The sequence below is a fragment of the Anser brachyrhynchus genome, assembly GCF_964034855.1.
Source record: "Anser brachyrhynchus genome assembly, chromosome: 1".
In the NCBI taxonomy this organism is placed as follows: Eukaryota; Metazoa; Chordata; class Aves; order Anseriformes; family Anatidae; genus Anser; species Anser brachyrhynchus.
The window spans coordinates 189,379,766-189,395,365 of NC_137694.1; the positions used below are offsets into that span (position 1 = coordinate 189,379,766).

Genomic DNA, 15,600 nt, shown 5'->3' on the forward strand with positions numbered 1-15,600 from the left:
GGCAGAAGTCCCCTGCTTAGCTGCGGAGAGCTGGATGCACAGCTCCCAGAGCCTCCTCGAGTTGCCTGGAGGAGCCCCTTGGCTGTGACACGAAGCACTTCTTTCCTCTTACCCTGGGCTGAGCGCGGTGCCACCTCCACCGCTCTCCTCCGTCCTGCCTGCCGGGCAGTCGTGGTGCTGCCGCTACGCTTGTCGTGTTTGAGGACTCCATTTTATAACAATATACAAATCTCAATAGGTGAAATAACAGCTCGTTCCTATTGCAACTCTTTCTTGCCGTAGTTGTGATGTAATGAGGATGCCGCCGACAGGGATACCTAGGCCTGGAGATGCTCTGTTTCCCCGCGTCAGGAAGAAGCTTGTTAGACCTAGCGATGTTTAAATATTGAGTCATTACAAAGACATTTGGATGAAGATGTTACCGATGTCAGTATCATTTAACTGGATGGACGGACGTGTTCCCGTCTGCCTTTGGATCGTTTTGCTGAGTTACTGCGTTATTAGCGGCAGTTTCTTCAGGTCTGAAGTGTGTTGTAGAAATTCAAATTGCTAAATACAATCAATAATTTAATTTGTAGAAAGAGCACTTGGAAACTCATTTTGGGGCTCTTTTTAAAACTGTCCTCCTTATTTCAAAGGAGCTTGTTCAGGAAGGAAAACGGGATTGTTATTTGATTGCTCTTTAAAGAGAAGCACTTACCAGGCTGTCACCTTGTTTATATATGTTTTTATTTACTGTATCATTTTGCAGTTTGCATTTCTCTTATCCACCCACTCTGTAATTTGTATCTACAAAAAATAATAATAATTCCCCATTTCTGTACGAGTTGGCATCGCTGTGGTGGGGTGTCATGTTACGAAGACTCCATCACGTTTACTAAATCTGCTATGAATTGCTTAAGTATTATAATAATTGTTTCAAAGTGTTCGTCAGATTCATGAACTAACCCTCTCATAATAATAGTAAAACTATTATAATTGATGCTTCTTAAAACGCAGCCTTCCTGTCCTGCCTTTGAAACATCAAGGACCTGCTATAGAGAATTTCCTAGCGAATGATCAAATCTTCAGCAAGCTTTGTGCTGGTAGGTAGGCATAACTTGATCCGGCCTTCTTTCCTCTGATGCTTGGTTGACTTCTTCCCAGAGCTCCAGCAGATCTTACCTGCTGACCCTTTCAACATCACATCTGAAGTAATTACCATAAGTACTTTATCATTTGCATTCCACTAATAAACTGGATGGTGACACACCACATTCCGGGCATTGTGAGTTTGTGTTGCATTATTCCTTAGCAATCCGTGCTACTTAAAGGCTAAATCTCCACTCCTGGAATGAAACCTGCTAATATCGACCTCTGTACTCGTGTGGGTTCGTTACTTACTGAGGACCAGACGTGTGTGGAGTAGTGCTCCAAGACCATGCTGCATATCTACAGCTTAATTTTGTTTATTTTTTTCATAATTACTGGCACTTGTGGCGGCCAGGATATTTGAATACGTTGAATGATTTCATCAGATAACTTGTTGGTTTTGCCATCTGGTAGCAGCTACGGTTTGAGTGAATGACAGCGGAGCTGTTGGCAAGTTTTCTTTTCCAACAACGAGGAGACGTGAGGTGGTTTACGGACTTGCAGTCAACCGACACTGTATTTTTTTTTAAGTTAATCAAATGAAAATGGTTTGCTATTTTTTTAAAAACTGTAGCTGACTATGTCAAAGACAGCTATTTATTAAAGAAATAAAAAAAAACACACCAAAAACCACCACCGACAGCTAGGCCCAGTCCAGCAGTTACTGCTCAGTTGAATAATTCCCTTTATTTCAGTGGGGTTATCAGTACAATCTGGGAAACTGAATCTCTTCATTGTGTGGTCCTACCGTGCTTCCCCCTACACATGTAATTCTTCGGGGGTCTTGGAAGTTCGCAGTGAGGGGCCTGTGTGACTAAAGGCTATTATGCTGCCTGCTGTTTCCTGTGTTGGTGCATTTTATTTAGGTACAAGAAGGCTCTGCCAGCACTTTCTTCCTGTGTAGTTCTTTGCATGCCCTCTAGGATATCAAATTTCAAATTCTTTTTGTGTCAAGTAGCAATCAAGAGTGATGTATTTGGCCCATGGTGGGTTTTTTCTTTTTTTTTGGGTGGCGTTGAGTGCTCACATCTATCCAACAGTTGAAGGTTTTCACTTTTATTATGTACAACTATTGAATCCATACGCTGAATTTAAGAGATGTAGGTTTTATGTGAGAGATCTTTTCAGTAAAACTGAACGTTTGATGATAGACATTTGCAGACATGCAAGAGGGTGGGGTTCACGGCCTGAAATCCGTAAGTATGTGAACAATATTAGAAGAGGGCAATAGGTGGAGGAAGACCAACAGAAAGAAACCGTGCTCAGTTCTTGCCTTGTTAGTGTCACCATCTTTAGTGACAGTGTGTGTACGTGTGTTCTTTATAGGAAGATTAGTGCAGAATGGCGATGAACGGTGTAACTCATATATGCCATACAGAATCCATTTTAGAGGAGGCTAGCAGAGGAAAAGGATGGACTTATAGCTGATCCTACAAGCAGCAGGGCAATGGTGACATTGGAATGAGGCTCAGAGGAGTAGCTGGTGGTATGGCAGCTGAGTTTTATCATCCGTCATCCAGTCTAAACAATTCTTTCATCTAAGAATAATAAGTCCTTTATCACTACAATATGCTTTGAATATAGAAAGAAAATGCTTTGTTTGCTCTCAGGGTTTTAATGTATTGGAACAACATGTAAAAAGCCACGCATCTCGGTTCTGTTTTGACTGCTTTTCCTTCTGCCTTCAGTAGATACCTTTTTCTTTGCTTTGAAAGTTGTTATATCCCTCATAGCCTTTCCACATATCATCGTGCAGAACCTAGGGGACTAACAATGTCTGTATGGCCTTCACTTCATTTTCTTCAGGGGCAGGCCGCTGTAACCTCTGGGTGGGATGATGACCGATGCTTGTGCTGGGCTTGGTGCAGCGCTGTAGTTCAGGTAGAAGCGCAGGCCAGTGGTGTGAACTGCTGCTTCCTGCCCACCCCTTGCCCCTGTTGTCGCTACTTGAATTTGTTTGGCTCTGCTTTTGTTGTCTAATCCCATGAAATAGTGGAGGAAACGGGTACTGAGGGACATTCAAGTCTTCCCTCGTTGGATTGCTGGAAGCCAGCAGTAGCTGCTGGCAGGTTTCAGCAGGAGTAAAAGTCAATAAAAAAAAAAAAGCTGAGTATCTGATTGTAGCAAAAGGAATGTTGAATTCTACACATTTAAAAACAAAAAACAACACAGTTGCCAGACTTCATCTGAGGAATGCTGATAGCACAGTCAGGGCCTGAGTGGGGACAAGTTGTGGCTCTTGGATGTGGAGTTAGAGCCAACATCAGGTACCAGTAGCCTGTATTTCACCCGTGTGTATGACTGCTGTTGGTGCATATCTAAACTTAACTTTGCCCCATTGGTATTTTGTTTTAGATCTCTCAAGGCCCATGGCTCTCTTCCTTGGCTTGGCCTAAGGCTGTGGTAGGAGATCAGCCAGTCTGGATACCGCCCTTGGAGCAGACTTGATAGGCAAGGCTTTTATGGTACTGTAAACAAAATGACTAAGGGCAAGCCTTTCTGTTTTTAACTCCGAGTTCTTTCTAAGGATGACTTCTGTGAACGTCAGAAGCCGTGGTCACGGTGTATGCAATAGGCGGGATTTACTTGTTTAATATTTCTGGTCGCTCAGCGTTGTTTCTGAGTAGAAGTCGAAATGTAAACTTTTGGTGGTGTCCCTGCATGTGCTTATGCAATCCTGAGCAGAATGGAGAGCTGTTGTGACTCAGCCCGAGTGCTACTCTACTTTGCAGGAATCCAGAAATATCTGGAATGTGACTAATCATTCTTGTGGTTTTATGTGAAAGAGATAGTATGGCTTATTTTCAGCCTTTGCTTTGTACAGTACTGGATCCACTAGCTTGGTTATTTCTCAGCCCAAGTGCAGTGCCAGGCAGAGCTGCAGATCAGTACTCTTTTCAATGTTGGCTGTGTCTTGCAGCAATTAACTGAGCCCACGAAAGGAGCAAGCCTTCCCTGCCACAATCTTGCATGCATAAACTTCAGCTCCCCATAGTTATTAAAGGGCTGTGACTGAGTGAGATGCTTTCATTTCAGAAGCTGTCAGAGGTGAGCAGAATGTCAATGAGGAATTTTAATGTCGCTGCTCTCATGTCAGATCTGAACTTCAAGACCTCACCTCTTCACCAGTTTTAGCTTAATTTAGAGCTCTGGTTTTCAGTTAGCAGTTAACAATAACAATTGAATTTTTAACAATAATTACCCTATGAACTCTGGTAGCTAGCTTTATTAATTTTGATGGTTTCTGATATATATACTTTGCAGAACATCTTAAAGCAATAAGTAGATCATTTTTCACTGGGTATACCTCTAGAGAAATACAAATTCACAGATGTGCCACTGACTGTTGCAAGCTATGATATTGAGGAATGTTACTGGAAGAAAATGAAGAATCAACAACCCACAAAAATTAAAACATTAAAATAAGATTGAGACATCAGTTGAGGTTCTGCAAATAGCTTTCTGTGCTTCAACACTGTGTTTTTTGTATTTGAAAGGAAATTTGTTGGATGTGATAACTTGTGAAATGGGCTTTCTAAGAACGTAGAGACAATTGTTTAGGTCTTTATTTTGGGGAGCAACATTTAAAGAACAAGTTAAGACTTCCTGACTTGCAGGAGTACTGGGCCTCAAATGTGTAGTCCTGCAGAAATACTTACATGTTGTTGCATCTGAATACTCTGACATATTTGTGGAAATGGGGGTATTTTGCAGTCAGTACTTGAGATTGTGGTTAGCTCCCTAACAGAGGCTAAATTAGTTGCTGCTTGTAAAGCAGCTGCTGTGAAGACCCTTCTCTGTGTGTTAAGACTCTGCAAGTATGTTGAAATCTGGCTTGAAAGTGTAGTGTGTATTTTCCACAGCTAGAAACTTTGTAAAGTGCAGATTCAGCTGATTACAGAATTGTGACACTGCCATCAGTGTCTGGTAACATTTCTACTGTATGGTAAAGACATCTGAAAATAGCTTGCCAGTGGCAGGACCCACATTTGGGGGTTTGTTTGTGTTTTTTTTGTTGTTGTCTGTTTTTAGATTAAAACTATTTGTGTGATTGAGTTTACCATTAAAAGGAGACTTTGTGGCAGCGTTTAGCTGAGATTTTGTTCCGTAATACTGTTGTTACGGAGACAGAAACAAGCAAGAAACTCCTTGAGTTCTGTGTATCCCATACAAATTAGGCAAGTAGGTTGCTGCCTTTGGTTTGATGGGTGTGTTCAACCACCAAAACAGCAGGTCAGTGCCTTCGTGGGACGTGAGTACCCAATGGGACTTCGTGTTCGACAGCATGGGGACGCAGTATGGAAAAGCCAGGGTTGGTGGCTGCCTTCTGTGCCAGTTCCAGCTTCTCTTGAAAACATTGCTGTTCAGGCAGATCTGATTTCTGTCCATGGCCTGGACCACTGCTGAGAAGCCAAGGTGGCCTTATGCTGCAGCACTCCTTAGCTGAAGCTGAGGATCTGGGCTTTAGTCTGAAAATCTATGGGCAGTTTGCTTGGGAATGAACGCTTAGCTCCTTTTTCTTCCCTCCCATATTATTTATTTTCTTATTTATTTTTCATAAAGTGGTGTCCTGAGCTCTCGTGGAAGCTTTTCTGTGATCTTCATTATGCAACATGCGTTGTTTCGTGTTGCGTAAGAAACTTGGAGCACTTGATAAAAGTGCAGTACCAATTTCAAAATAAACACAAGGAAACTAAATGTGATTTTTCTTTCAGGGACTGAAGAGAATGAAGTGTTTCATCTCAAAAATAATCGTACTTCAAAGTCCTGTATTGTAGCAGTGGTTGGTATCTCCTCAGTGGGGTTACGATATGGTAATATTTTGTGGTCTGGCAGAGATCCACGTCATTATAATCTGTTTCTGATACTTAACATATTCTAGATGGTACTACCTAATCTGTCTCTGGAATCTGGCTTATGTTTTTAATGTAAGGAAATAATGGACTAGTGATCAAATAGTGAAGTTCAGTGTTAATCAAAAATCTTCCATAGCTGGGGGTATACATTTAAAAATCTTCTTTTTAAAAGTAGATTAGCGTCAGTCTGCATGTGAATATATGTGGCGTATGTTAGTAAGCCTCAGGAAAGTTATTTTAAATTATATTACTATAACACAATTATTCTAAGATAGTTGTACTTTACAGTATTTCCTTTAAGATAAAATACTGTCGAACATTCTTCAGACATGCTTATCTTTAAGATACTGTAAGTGGCTGGCTAGAAGGCCATGTACTTCTTAAAAGCCTGTAATACCTAGTTGCAGTATTTTATTTTTTTTTTTAGATTATAGAGGTCTTACTTGTATGAACAGTAACATGATCATAAAAATTTAATTCTTGGAGTAGTGTTCTGTGGTTGTAATTGATGTACAACACATTACTTAGGACATGTCCAATCTGAATATTTGTCACTTTGGCTGTGAGTGAATATACTTTTAATCAGTACGAGCATGTTAGATATAATGGTCATGGGGTAGGATAACAAGAGCTTAGATTTCATTTTTGAAGCTGATCCGTTGATCTGCAGTGGAAACAGACTTCATTGGGCTTGCTTGTTTCAGCGGTTTATATTTGCACAGGTATTTCTGGAAATAAACTCAAAACTTTCAGAAAGCTTTATTGAAAGATTTAAAGTGGGGGAAGGGGAAATCCCCATTCACTAGTTCAATATGATTCCCTAATACTGAAATTAACATAAAATCACACAATTTGTAGCTTCCAATAGCTGTATCATGCATGTAAGTGGTGATGAGGGTGTAATGTATTACTGTGGAGGATCATAGCAGATCCTGAGTTGGAAGGGACCCACAGGGGTCATGGAGTCCAAACTCCTGGCTCCACACAAGACCACCCCAAAATCAAACCACGTGTCTGAGAGCGTTGTCCAAGCCTGTCGACAACTCCGGCAGGCTCAGTGCCTTGACCACTGCCCTGGGGAGCCTGTCCCAGTGCCCGACCACCCTCTGGGTGCAGAACCTTTCCCTAACCCCCAGCCTGACCCTCCCCTGTCCCAGCTCCATGCCGTTCCCTCAGGTCCTGTCGCTGTCCCCAGAGAGCAGAGCTCAGCGCCTGCCCCTCCGCTCCCCTCGTGAGGGAGCTGCAGGCCGCCATGAGGCCTCCCCTCAGCCTGCTCTGCTCTCGGTTGAACAAACCAAGAGACCTCAGCCCCTCCTCATATGTCTTCCCTCTAGACCCTTCACCATCTTTGTAGCCCTCCTTTGTGTGGTCTATGATAGTTTTATGTCCTTCTTATATTGTGGCACCCAGAACTGCACACAGTACTTGAGGTCAGGCTGCACCAGCACAGGGCAGAGCAGGACAATCACGTTTATAACGATGATTAAGAAGCTGTTCTCTCAACAGAATGTTGTGCTGTCTGTTACGAAGGCTTCCTAAGTTCTCACTTGCTTTAATTTTCTGGCTTGCTAAGTGTAGGACTGCGCCAGCCCAGCAGGGGCGGGACAGGCTGTTGGTTGCTCAGCGTGGGGGGCGCCGCGGGTAAAACCCTGTCAGAGGCTGTCCTGTTGCTGGTTAGCGTGGTGGGAACAGTGGGCTCAGTGGCTTAGCCCTTCTCCTGAACAGCTACGGAGGTGCGCTGCTTTCCCCATTACACAGATGGTTTGGCAATACTTCTTTGGATCATTGTAGTTTGCCTGTACCCACAGTCAGGAAGCCTGTGCTCATAAGCTGGCACTTGCCAGGCGTGTTACCTTAGGCCATAAAAATGTATCCTATTTGACTCGAATGTTCAAAGGTTTTCTACCAAAGTGTGCTGCAATGTGTATTCTTTGTGTTGTCAGTTTCTAAGAAACACTATTTTAGCAACCGACTTTTAAGGTTTGGTAACTGCTTTAGGTGAGTTTCAGCTAGTCCTCTTCAAACGTGAAATAGAGGAATGAGGAAGAGAAGGTTTTTTCCAAGCGATGCTAATGAGTATTCCTAGCCATCTAGACACCAGAATAAAGTTTCAAGATGTAATATGTCATTTCCTGGCACCAAGAAAACAGCTTATTACTGAGCCATGTAGGATCTTGAGGATCCCCTTCTGTAAGTAATGGCAAAATGGCTAGGTGCTCTTGTCAAAGAGAAAGTACAACGTTTCTGTCTGCTGGTTGCTTTTGGCCAGTATAGTTTCATAAGAATCTGGGTTTCATACAAATCTGGAAACGGGGATTTTTCATTTCTAGTTCCATATGCTTGAAATTATTTAGTAGTTTAAAATATCCATTGCAGTGGGTGGAATGCTAGGTAAACTCAAGTGGGATCGCGATGAGGGCTCCAGGGAAGGTGGCAGTGGGTATTTGCAAAATTGTTTTATCTTGGAGGTGATTGTCTTGTCAAGTGCTTTTCTCCTCGCTAAAGGGGGGTGTCCTGTAGAAGAAGGTGGTTCAGAGGGAGACTGTAGGTGCTTGGAAAAGAATAGGAGTATGCTTTTCTGGAGATGGGCTTAATGCTGCTTTGCTAGCAGGGATCTCCATGAAGGGGGAGAGGGGGATGGACCTCCAAGCTTGCTTTTTCACTTTCATTCCTCCTTTGTTGTAAAAAGGAGGCTTGAAGCACACGGTTTTGCAGGGAACTCTCACCACTCACGTCTGCTGGGGTGATGGGACTTCTGTGTGCCTTCTATATTTCCATCAATTGGCTATAAAGGGTGTAAAACTCTTTACATAAAGAGACCAGAACTTCAAAGTTGAGTTGTCTTTTTCAATACCAATTTGTGTTTTAAGCAAGTAACACTGGCAAAATGTACATAGTAAACTGTGAGTATGGTGTATTACTATAGTGCTAATTATATCATACATGGGAAACTAACGTTAGAAGAGAACTTCTGAAATGAAATACAGAAACATTCAGAAATACAAGGATCGAGATGGTAGAGCATGACATGGTGGTGCTTAGCTGCCCATTAGCTGTTAAACCACCACATTTAACTATTTCTTTATCCTGTTGTATAAATGGATAACATCTCTTCTTCTTCGAACCATGTGTGTTTCTTTATCACAGTATCCCTTTCTTATTCAGCACCTACTTCTTGTTCAAAGACTGGATCAGTGCCTTGCTGTCTTGTACTGCTCTAACATCTTTTGGAAGGAAGTCCTAATTCACCTTGAGACTTTTATGATATGCAGCACTTTCCTGTGTTCAAGGATGCAGGGATTTAGTTTTATTCTTAATTTCTCCCTTGATTTCTGTAACTTCTTTTAGAAAACAACATGTAGGAAAGGCTGCTAGACTTATCCATGGAGAACGGAGTAATTATTGGTCAGTGCCTTTATCTGCAGATGTGCTGGTTGGTGCTTGCTTTTTTTTTAGCTGGGTTTGAAATTTGCCTAAGTGAATAGTTAAGAGTGCTGAGTAATGCCAGATAAGGTGGAGTGAAGGTAAATAGTTTCCTGCCTTTGCAGCTGATTCTGCTGCTGCATATCAGTCCTGACTTTGATGCCTTAAAAAAATAAAAAAAATCCTAGGTTATGTATTTTATTTATAATAAGCGTGTGGTTAGGAGATATTTTGTTCCCCTTTGTTATCTTCTGCCAAAAAACCCTAAAACCCCACTTTTGTTTTATCTTCTAGTTCTCAGCATATGGAGGTGAAGCCCAGAGGGAAAGAAAATTATTGTGCTTAACAGGGAGATCATTTAAGGTTTTGGTCTTTTTAGTTGTTGACAGTAAAGTTTCAGAGTTTTTATCTTTTGCTAAATGTTGTTCTGCAGGAGACGTAAGATACAGATTATGCTTGAATAAATCCATCATTTTCTGCAGTCTTTGTATCAAATAATAGTTTTTCTCGTGAAATCAGATGTACAACACGTTCTGAAAACTGTGGTGCAGTTTTCAGGAGGGACCATAGCTATTTGTTGAAGTAATTTAAAATTTCATCTACAGAAGTAATTTTTTTCAGAATCTTATAATAAGTAACCTCCTATTTTTGTTCTGTCTTTAACTTTGGGGGAAAGACAGCAGTTGTTTTGCGGCGCTCTGCTAGAAGCTGTATCGGCAAACCCCTCGAGTGTCCCTTGGGCTGTTGGGATAGGGAAGAGAAAAGTCTTTTGAGCTGTTACAAAACCGTTCTGGCTGGGTTACTGCAGAAAATGGCACTCACTTGGTGTTGTAGGCATTTTGAACTGCCGTGGGGTAGCTGGTAGGGTGGGTGGTGGTAGCAGCTGAGAGCATTGCAGAGAGGAGCCAAATCACAACTACATGATCTTTTAGCAGCGAGCGCAGAGGCAGTGCGCACCACGGCGTAAGAGCCTTCAGGCTTGTTTATGGGCAGTAGTTTGCCATACAAGCATGCTGGGCAGCAACAAACTCATGATTTTTGTTCTTACAGTGCGTAGGGTTGTACTGTTAGTGATTAAATTCCAGTACGTGTTGCTTTTAACGTGTCAGATGATAGCATTTTTCTGATGGGCATCCTCACCCACCTGCTGCATGCCAAACACAGACAAATGTACCCAAACCCATCCCTTAACTTGTGTTTGCATTTTCAGTATTGGTGCTGAATGGAGCTAGGACGGTAGAGTACATTACTTTGGGTGGAAAAATGTGTAAATGTTCTCCCACCTTTTGGTAAAAGTGAATCTAGCATTACCAAATCCAGTCTCTAAAGCAGGAAGGTTTCCACCACTTGATGAAGTTTCCTCAGCACGGCATTAGTGCCATTTAGCGTGTGCTGGTGGATGTGCCCAGACAGCCCCATGAGTGTGGGAGATGCGTGCCCTTCTGGAGGAGCAGCTGCAGTGTATGGGGGAACACTTTACAACACCTGAGAGCAGCACCAGAGGTGTGTGTTCGGGTAATTTGTTGGAGCTGCTGGGGCTCCGCAAAGTCCTGTTTGCAACAATTTAATGTAGTTTGTTTGGTAGGCTGCCTTTTCGTATCTTACGTCCATTAAGTAATGCTTCAGAATCAATAAATGTTTTCTTTTACAGTAAATCACACTTCTACTGGTTCTGTTATTTCCTACAAAAACTTTTATATCCATGGTTGTGAATACTGCGCTAGAAAGGAAGTTTTCCAGTATTCAAACTACATTTCCTTCCTTTTAGCCCAGAAGAACTTCTCCTAATAAAAAAGGAAGCTGAGACATGGTATTACAATGAATTTAAAAGTTATTTAAGCTATCAAACAAGAACGCTATTGGATTAATTTTGAAAATCATCCGAAGTCTTACCCATCAGCTTTGTAATTTGTGGTATAAAATTGGACTTGAATGGTCTACGCTAAATATCACAGCAGAAATGCGATATGTTTTCGGTCCATAAGTGTGTAATCATGCTTGCGTAGCAGGAGAAGAAAAATGCTGTCTGTATAAATTTGTTTTAATGATACTTAAGATTTTATAATAGTCTCAGAAATTCAGATTTTTTTTATACTAGTTTAAATGAAAGCAGCTTACTCTTTGGAGCTTGACAGGTCTCTCTTGACATTTGGCCTGAAATGTTTGCAAGATATTTCATATCCTCAGAGCAGAAATGGGAGAGTAGCTTGAAAATTTATACATACATAGTTAAATAATGAAGGTTTTTCAGCATTACGTAAGGTACGAATATGGAAAACTTTATCACTTCCCTAGCAAGATTTCTATTGTATACTAAACTTCTTTCCTATGACTTGAGACATACATTTTACATTTCTGTTTTGGAGGGCAGTTTTTGATACTTGTGCATCGTGAAAGGTTAAGTCGCAGTTTGAATGAAGCCTTTATGCTGTGTTTCATATTAGCACTTCGCTCTTGGCCCAATTTAATCCTTGAAACATTTGTTTAGTTTTTTTTTTTTATAAAACGGGTACAGTAGAAACCTAATGATCATACATAAAGCCTTTCCAGCATACGTTGTTGTAGTATTTGTAGAAGAAGAAAGCCTTGACGTAGCCAAGCTACGTCATGAGTGCTGAAACAAGGCGCATTGTTCTCCACGTGCTGAAAGTCGTGTCTAATATTTGCAGTGGAGCTTCATTTTTGGAGGAATTTCATGGGGAGTGGAGGAGTCTTTATATAGTACCTATCTAAATATAGTCTCCATCCGTATGACAAGACTAATCTCTGTGCTTGGGCTTCTGGCAGACCTCTTTTGGATGGCTAGATTTCATTACCGAGGGATCAATCAAAAATTTGCGAATTAGAATTGCTATTTTGGGAACCCTGGAAATAATACTTGACCTGAAGAGCCAGAAGACTCTGCTAAAGTATTTACAGTATTCCTTTGAAAGCTTTAGCATGCAGTATGGGTGGGAAGCAATGCTCTACCTGCTGTCTTGTGCCCCGAATACCAAAGCAGAGGTAGCAACCCACAGGCATGTCCTTTCCTTCAAGTCCATCTGTTTTCTGCTATGGGTACGTGGGCTTTTACATTTGTCTCGTGTTTGGGGATGCGTGTATCATGATTGTTGAATGCAGGCAGTTTATTCAAAAGACTTTTATTGTTCAAATTAAACTGCAAATGATCTGGGGGATAAAGCCGTGACCTAGTTCTGGATTTGGGTGCTTTGGAAAGCATTATATTGCCAAATCCACGCATGTGTATTTCTTTGTTTGATTCATTCCCTCCTTTTTGAAGATTGATGAATTATTTATTTTTAGGTTAGTGGTTACGTATTCTCTGAGAAGAACGTGCATAATACTCTATTCAGTGTTAATTTTTAGGGGTTTATTTTTCTGAGAGGGGAATTCTTCACCCATTTTTCACCCATTTTTTCAGTGTTAGAGGAGGTCAGCCAGCTGAGCTCATGCTGGCTCACAGCTAGGTACCGTGTATGTGTCCATGCTGCGTGGGTTGGGAGCACATTGCTAATCTGGAATGATAGTTGGGTCTTACAGGTTCAATAATGTTTACGTTTATTTGTCTGCAATGGTTGAGGCTTGAAAAGGGGCGAACTTAATATTAAAACACACACAAATATTACAGAGTTTTACAAGTGGACTGAAGAGTTGCAGTTTGTCTTGCTTTGCTTCTGAGCTGGTGAAATACAGTACCACCTGTAATAGTACCACCAATAGTACCACCAAAATTAAGAAAACTTAAGAAAAATACAAAGTAACGTTGCATGAGCAGGAGCTCTTCTGGCAATGGGGAACTTCTGTAGGTCCATCATCGCCTACCTGACGAGTGCTATTCCCCTAATTTCAATGTGGAAACGGAAGGGGTCTCAGTTTAGAGACTGGGATGCGGGCTTTCTCCCAGTAGTGTGCTGCTGGTGGGGCAGTGGGGTGGAAGCCCCCCCATGCTTGTGGCTCCGAACATTTGTCAGGTGGCCACCAAGCAGGGGCCGTTCTACTGAAGCGCTTCAGGTTTAACGGCTCTGTGCTTTTTTTTTCTTTAGGGAAATAAAACTCAAGAATTAATACCGTTTCTTCCTTCCTGGAGCTTTGTAATCAAGCAGACAAGCAGATTGCTTTCTGTAATGATTAGAAGGGAAAATAACCATGAGAACCTCAGCACCAGAAGGATGTGGGTCTGGTAGAGCGGGTCCAGAGGAGGGCTACGAGGATGATCAGAGGGCTGGAGCACCTCTCCTGTGGGGACAGGCTGAGGGAGCTGGGGCTGTTCAGCCTGGAGAAGAGAAGGCTCTGGGGTGACCTCACTGCAGCTTTTCAGAGCTTAAAGGGGGCTTATGAAAAAGATGGAGAGTGACTTTTTGCTCGGTTAGATAATGACAGGACAAGGGGGAATGGCTTTAAAATAAGAGGGTAGATTTAGATTAGACATTAGGAAGAGGCTCTTTACTGTGAGGGTGGTGAGGCCCTGGCACAGGCTGCCCAGAGGAGCTGTGGATGCCCCATCCCTGGAGGTGCTCAAGGCCAGGCTGGATGGGGCTTTGGGCAACCTGGTGTGGTGGGAGGTGTCCCTGCCCATGGCAGGGGGGTGGAGCTGGGTGGGCTTTAAGCTCCCTTCCAACCTGAGCCATCGTGTGATCCTATGAGAACCGATACCAGATTTAATCCAATTACAACTCAAGGCCGGTTTTGAACTGTAGGAAGCAAACAATAACTTAGCATGGCACGTCACCGGTGTAAAGCAAAAATGTCAGTAAAGAAGTAAGGGAAGAAGGTTGCTGTCTTCTCTAATGTACACATCTTCTCTAGACTGCAGAAGCTGGAGTTGCTGTGGTTTTGTAATAAAGGTCTGCTTCTGTTAAAGAATTTTGTCACCCAACTTATTAATTGTCCCGATACTCGGAATATGTTTAAAAATGTACAAAATTGCTTCTTAAGCCCAGGTTTGAGTAGTTGTTTCTTGAAATTATCTTTAGGAGGATGTATGTCTCAAAGTGTGGTTTTCCAAAGTGAAGGTCATGCAACACGTTATTGTAGCGAAGACACTCACAGGCACTTGTGTGGGTTTTTATCTGTTTTGAAGTGATTCTCTACGTTGTTACCTCACGTGTCATAGGTAGCTCGTAATAATTGTTTAGTTCTGCTTCAGGTGCTGGAAAATAGCTAGGACGTTATTCTGCACACCTTCAGTTTGTCACATCAAAATATAAAATATAAAACTTTGTCTGTACTCTGCAAGGCTTTGAGAAGTGCTGAAGAGGGCTGTGTTGAGGGAGATACCTTCGCTCTTCCCTACGCCGTATGATAAAGTTTTTTTGCAAAGTAGCTGCAGGGAATTATTTTAAACAAACAAATCTCCTTCCCACCCCAAACCCTGTGATGCAAAGCAAAGATATTGGAATTACTATTTTCTCCTTTGGCTGGAAGTACAATATGTTAACTCTGAAACTTTTCATTTTTCTGAGGGTGGAAATTGTCTCAGACATAAGAAATGTAGATTAGGATATAATCTGTAGAAACATAGTGTTTATTCTCAATATTAGTGTATGCACTACAGTACATGCTTAGCGTTGTTTCATTTGAGAAATATTCTAAGGCTATTTAAATATTGTAGCTTGGTTTAGTTAAAAGCCTATTTTCAGAGACTTGAAGCAAAGACCAATTTCATAACCTGTGCCACCATCTGTTAAATGCACGAGGAGCTTATTTTTTTTCTGGATGGGTTTTAGCCAGCTGTCCATTTTGCTCTGTTGCCTGGATGGAGGCGTGCATGTAAGAATAACACAGTAGGCTTTCTGTGAGTTGACACAAAAGAGCTTTTTTTTTTTTCTTTCTTTCTTTCTTTTTAATCTAAGACTCCTTTAGCTTGTCTGACACTTCCTTAAATTTAGTCTTTGGCCGAGGAGTGTATTTGAAATCTTTCCTCTGTCTCACTGCTTTCATCTTCTGCTGTGTGGGGCTGGAGCTGCTCCCCCGGACAGGGCGTGCACCTTCTCGCCGGGCGCGCGTGGGTCCGCCTGCTAGCCGCAACCCAAAGGCCTTTCTAATCCTCTTGACATCTAACCCAAGCAGCACCGAGTTAATCCGTCTGGCATCCCTCTTACTTCGTCTGACCCTGCGAGATGATGCAGCTTTTTGTAACTTTAGAGTCTTTCAGATGAGTGTTTCGGGACGGTGATGGCAGACCAGTAGA

General features: G+C 42.0%; 1 protein-coding gene and 1 long non-coding RNA gene across 2 annotated transcripts in view; both read left to right on the forward strand.

Annotated features, from left to right (window-relative positions):
* The window catches only part of UBL3 (ubiquitin like 3), a 57,579-nt gene that overhangs the window by 2,051 nt on the left and 39,928 nt on the right, over positions 1–15,600 (forward strand). The gene's annotated exons all lie outside the window — the stretch shown is intronic.
* Positions 1–15,600, forward strand: part of LOC308179953 — a 45,353-nt gene that overhangs the window by 1,107 nt on the left and 28,646 nt on the right. Inside the window, exon 2 of the long non-coding RNA XR_013940693.1 lies at positions 1–15,600. This exon is cut by the window's right edge and continues 28,646 nt beyond it. This is a non-coding gene — a long non-coding RNA (uncharacterized lncRNA).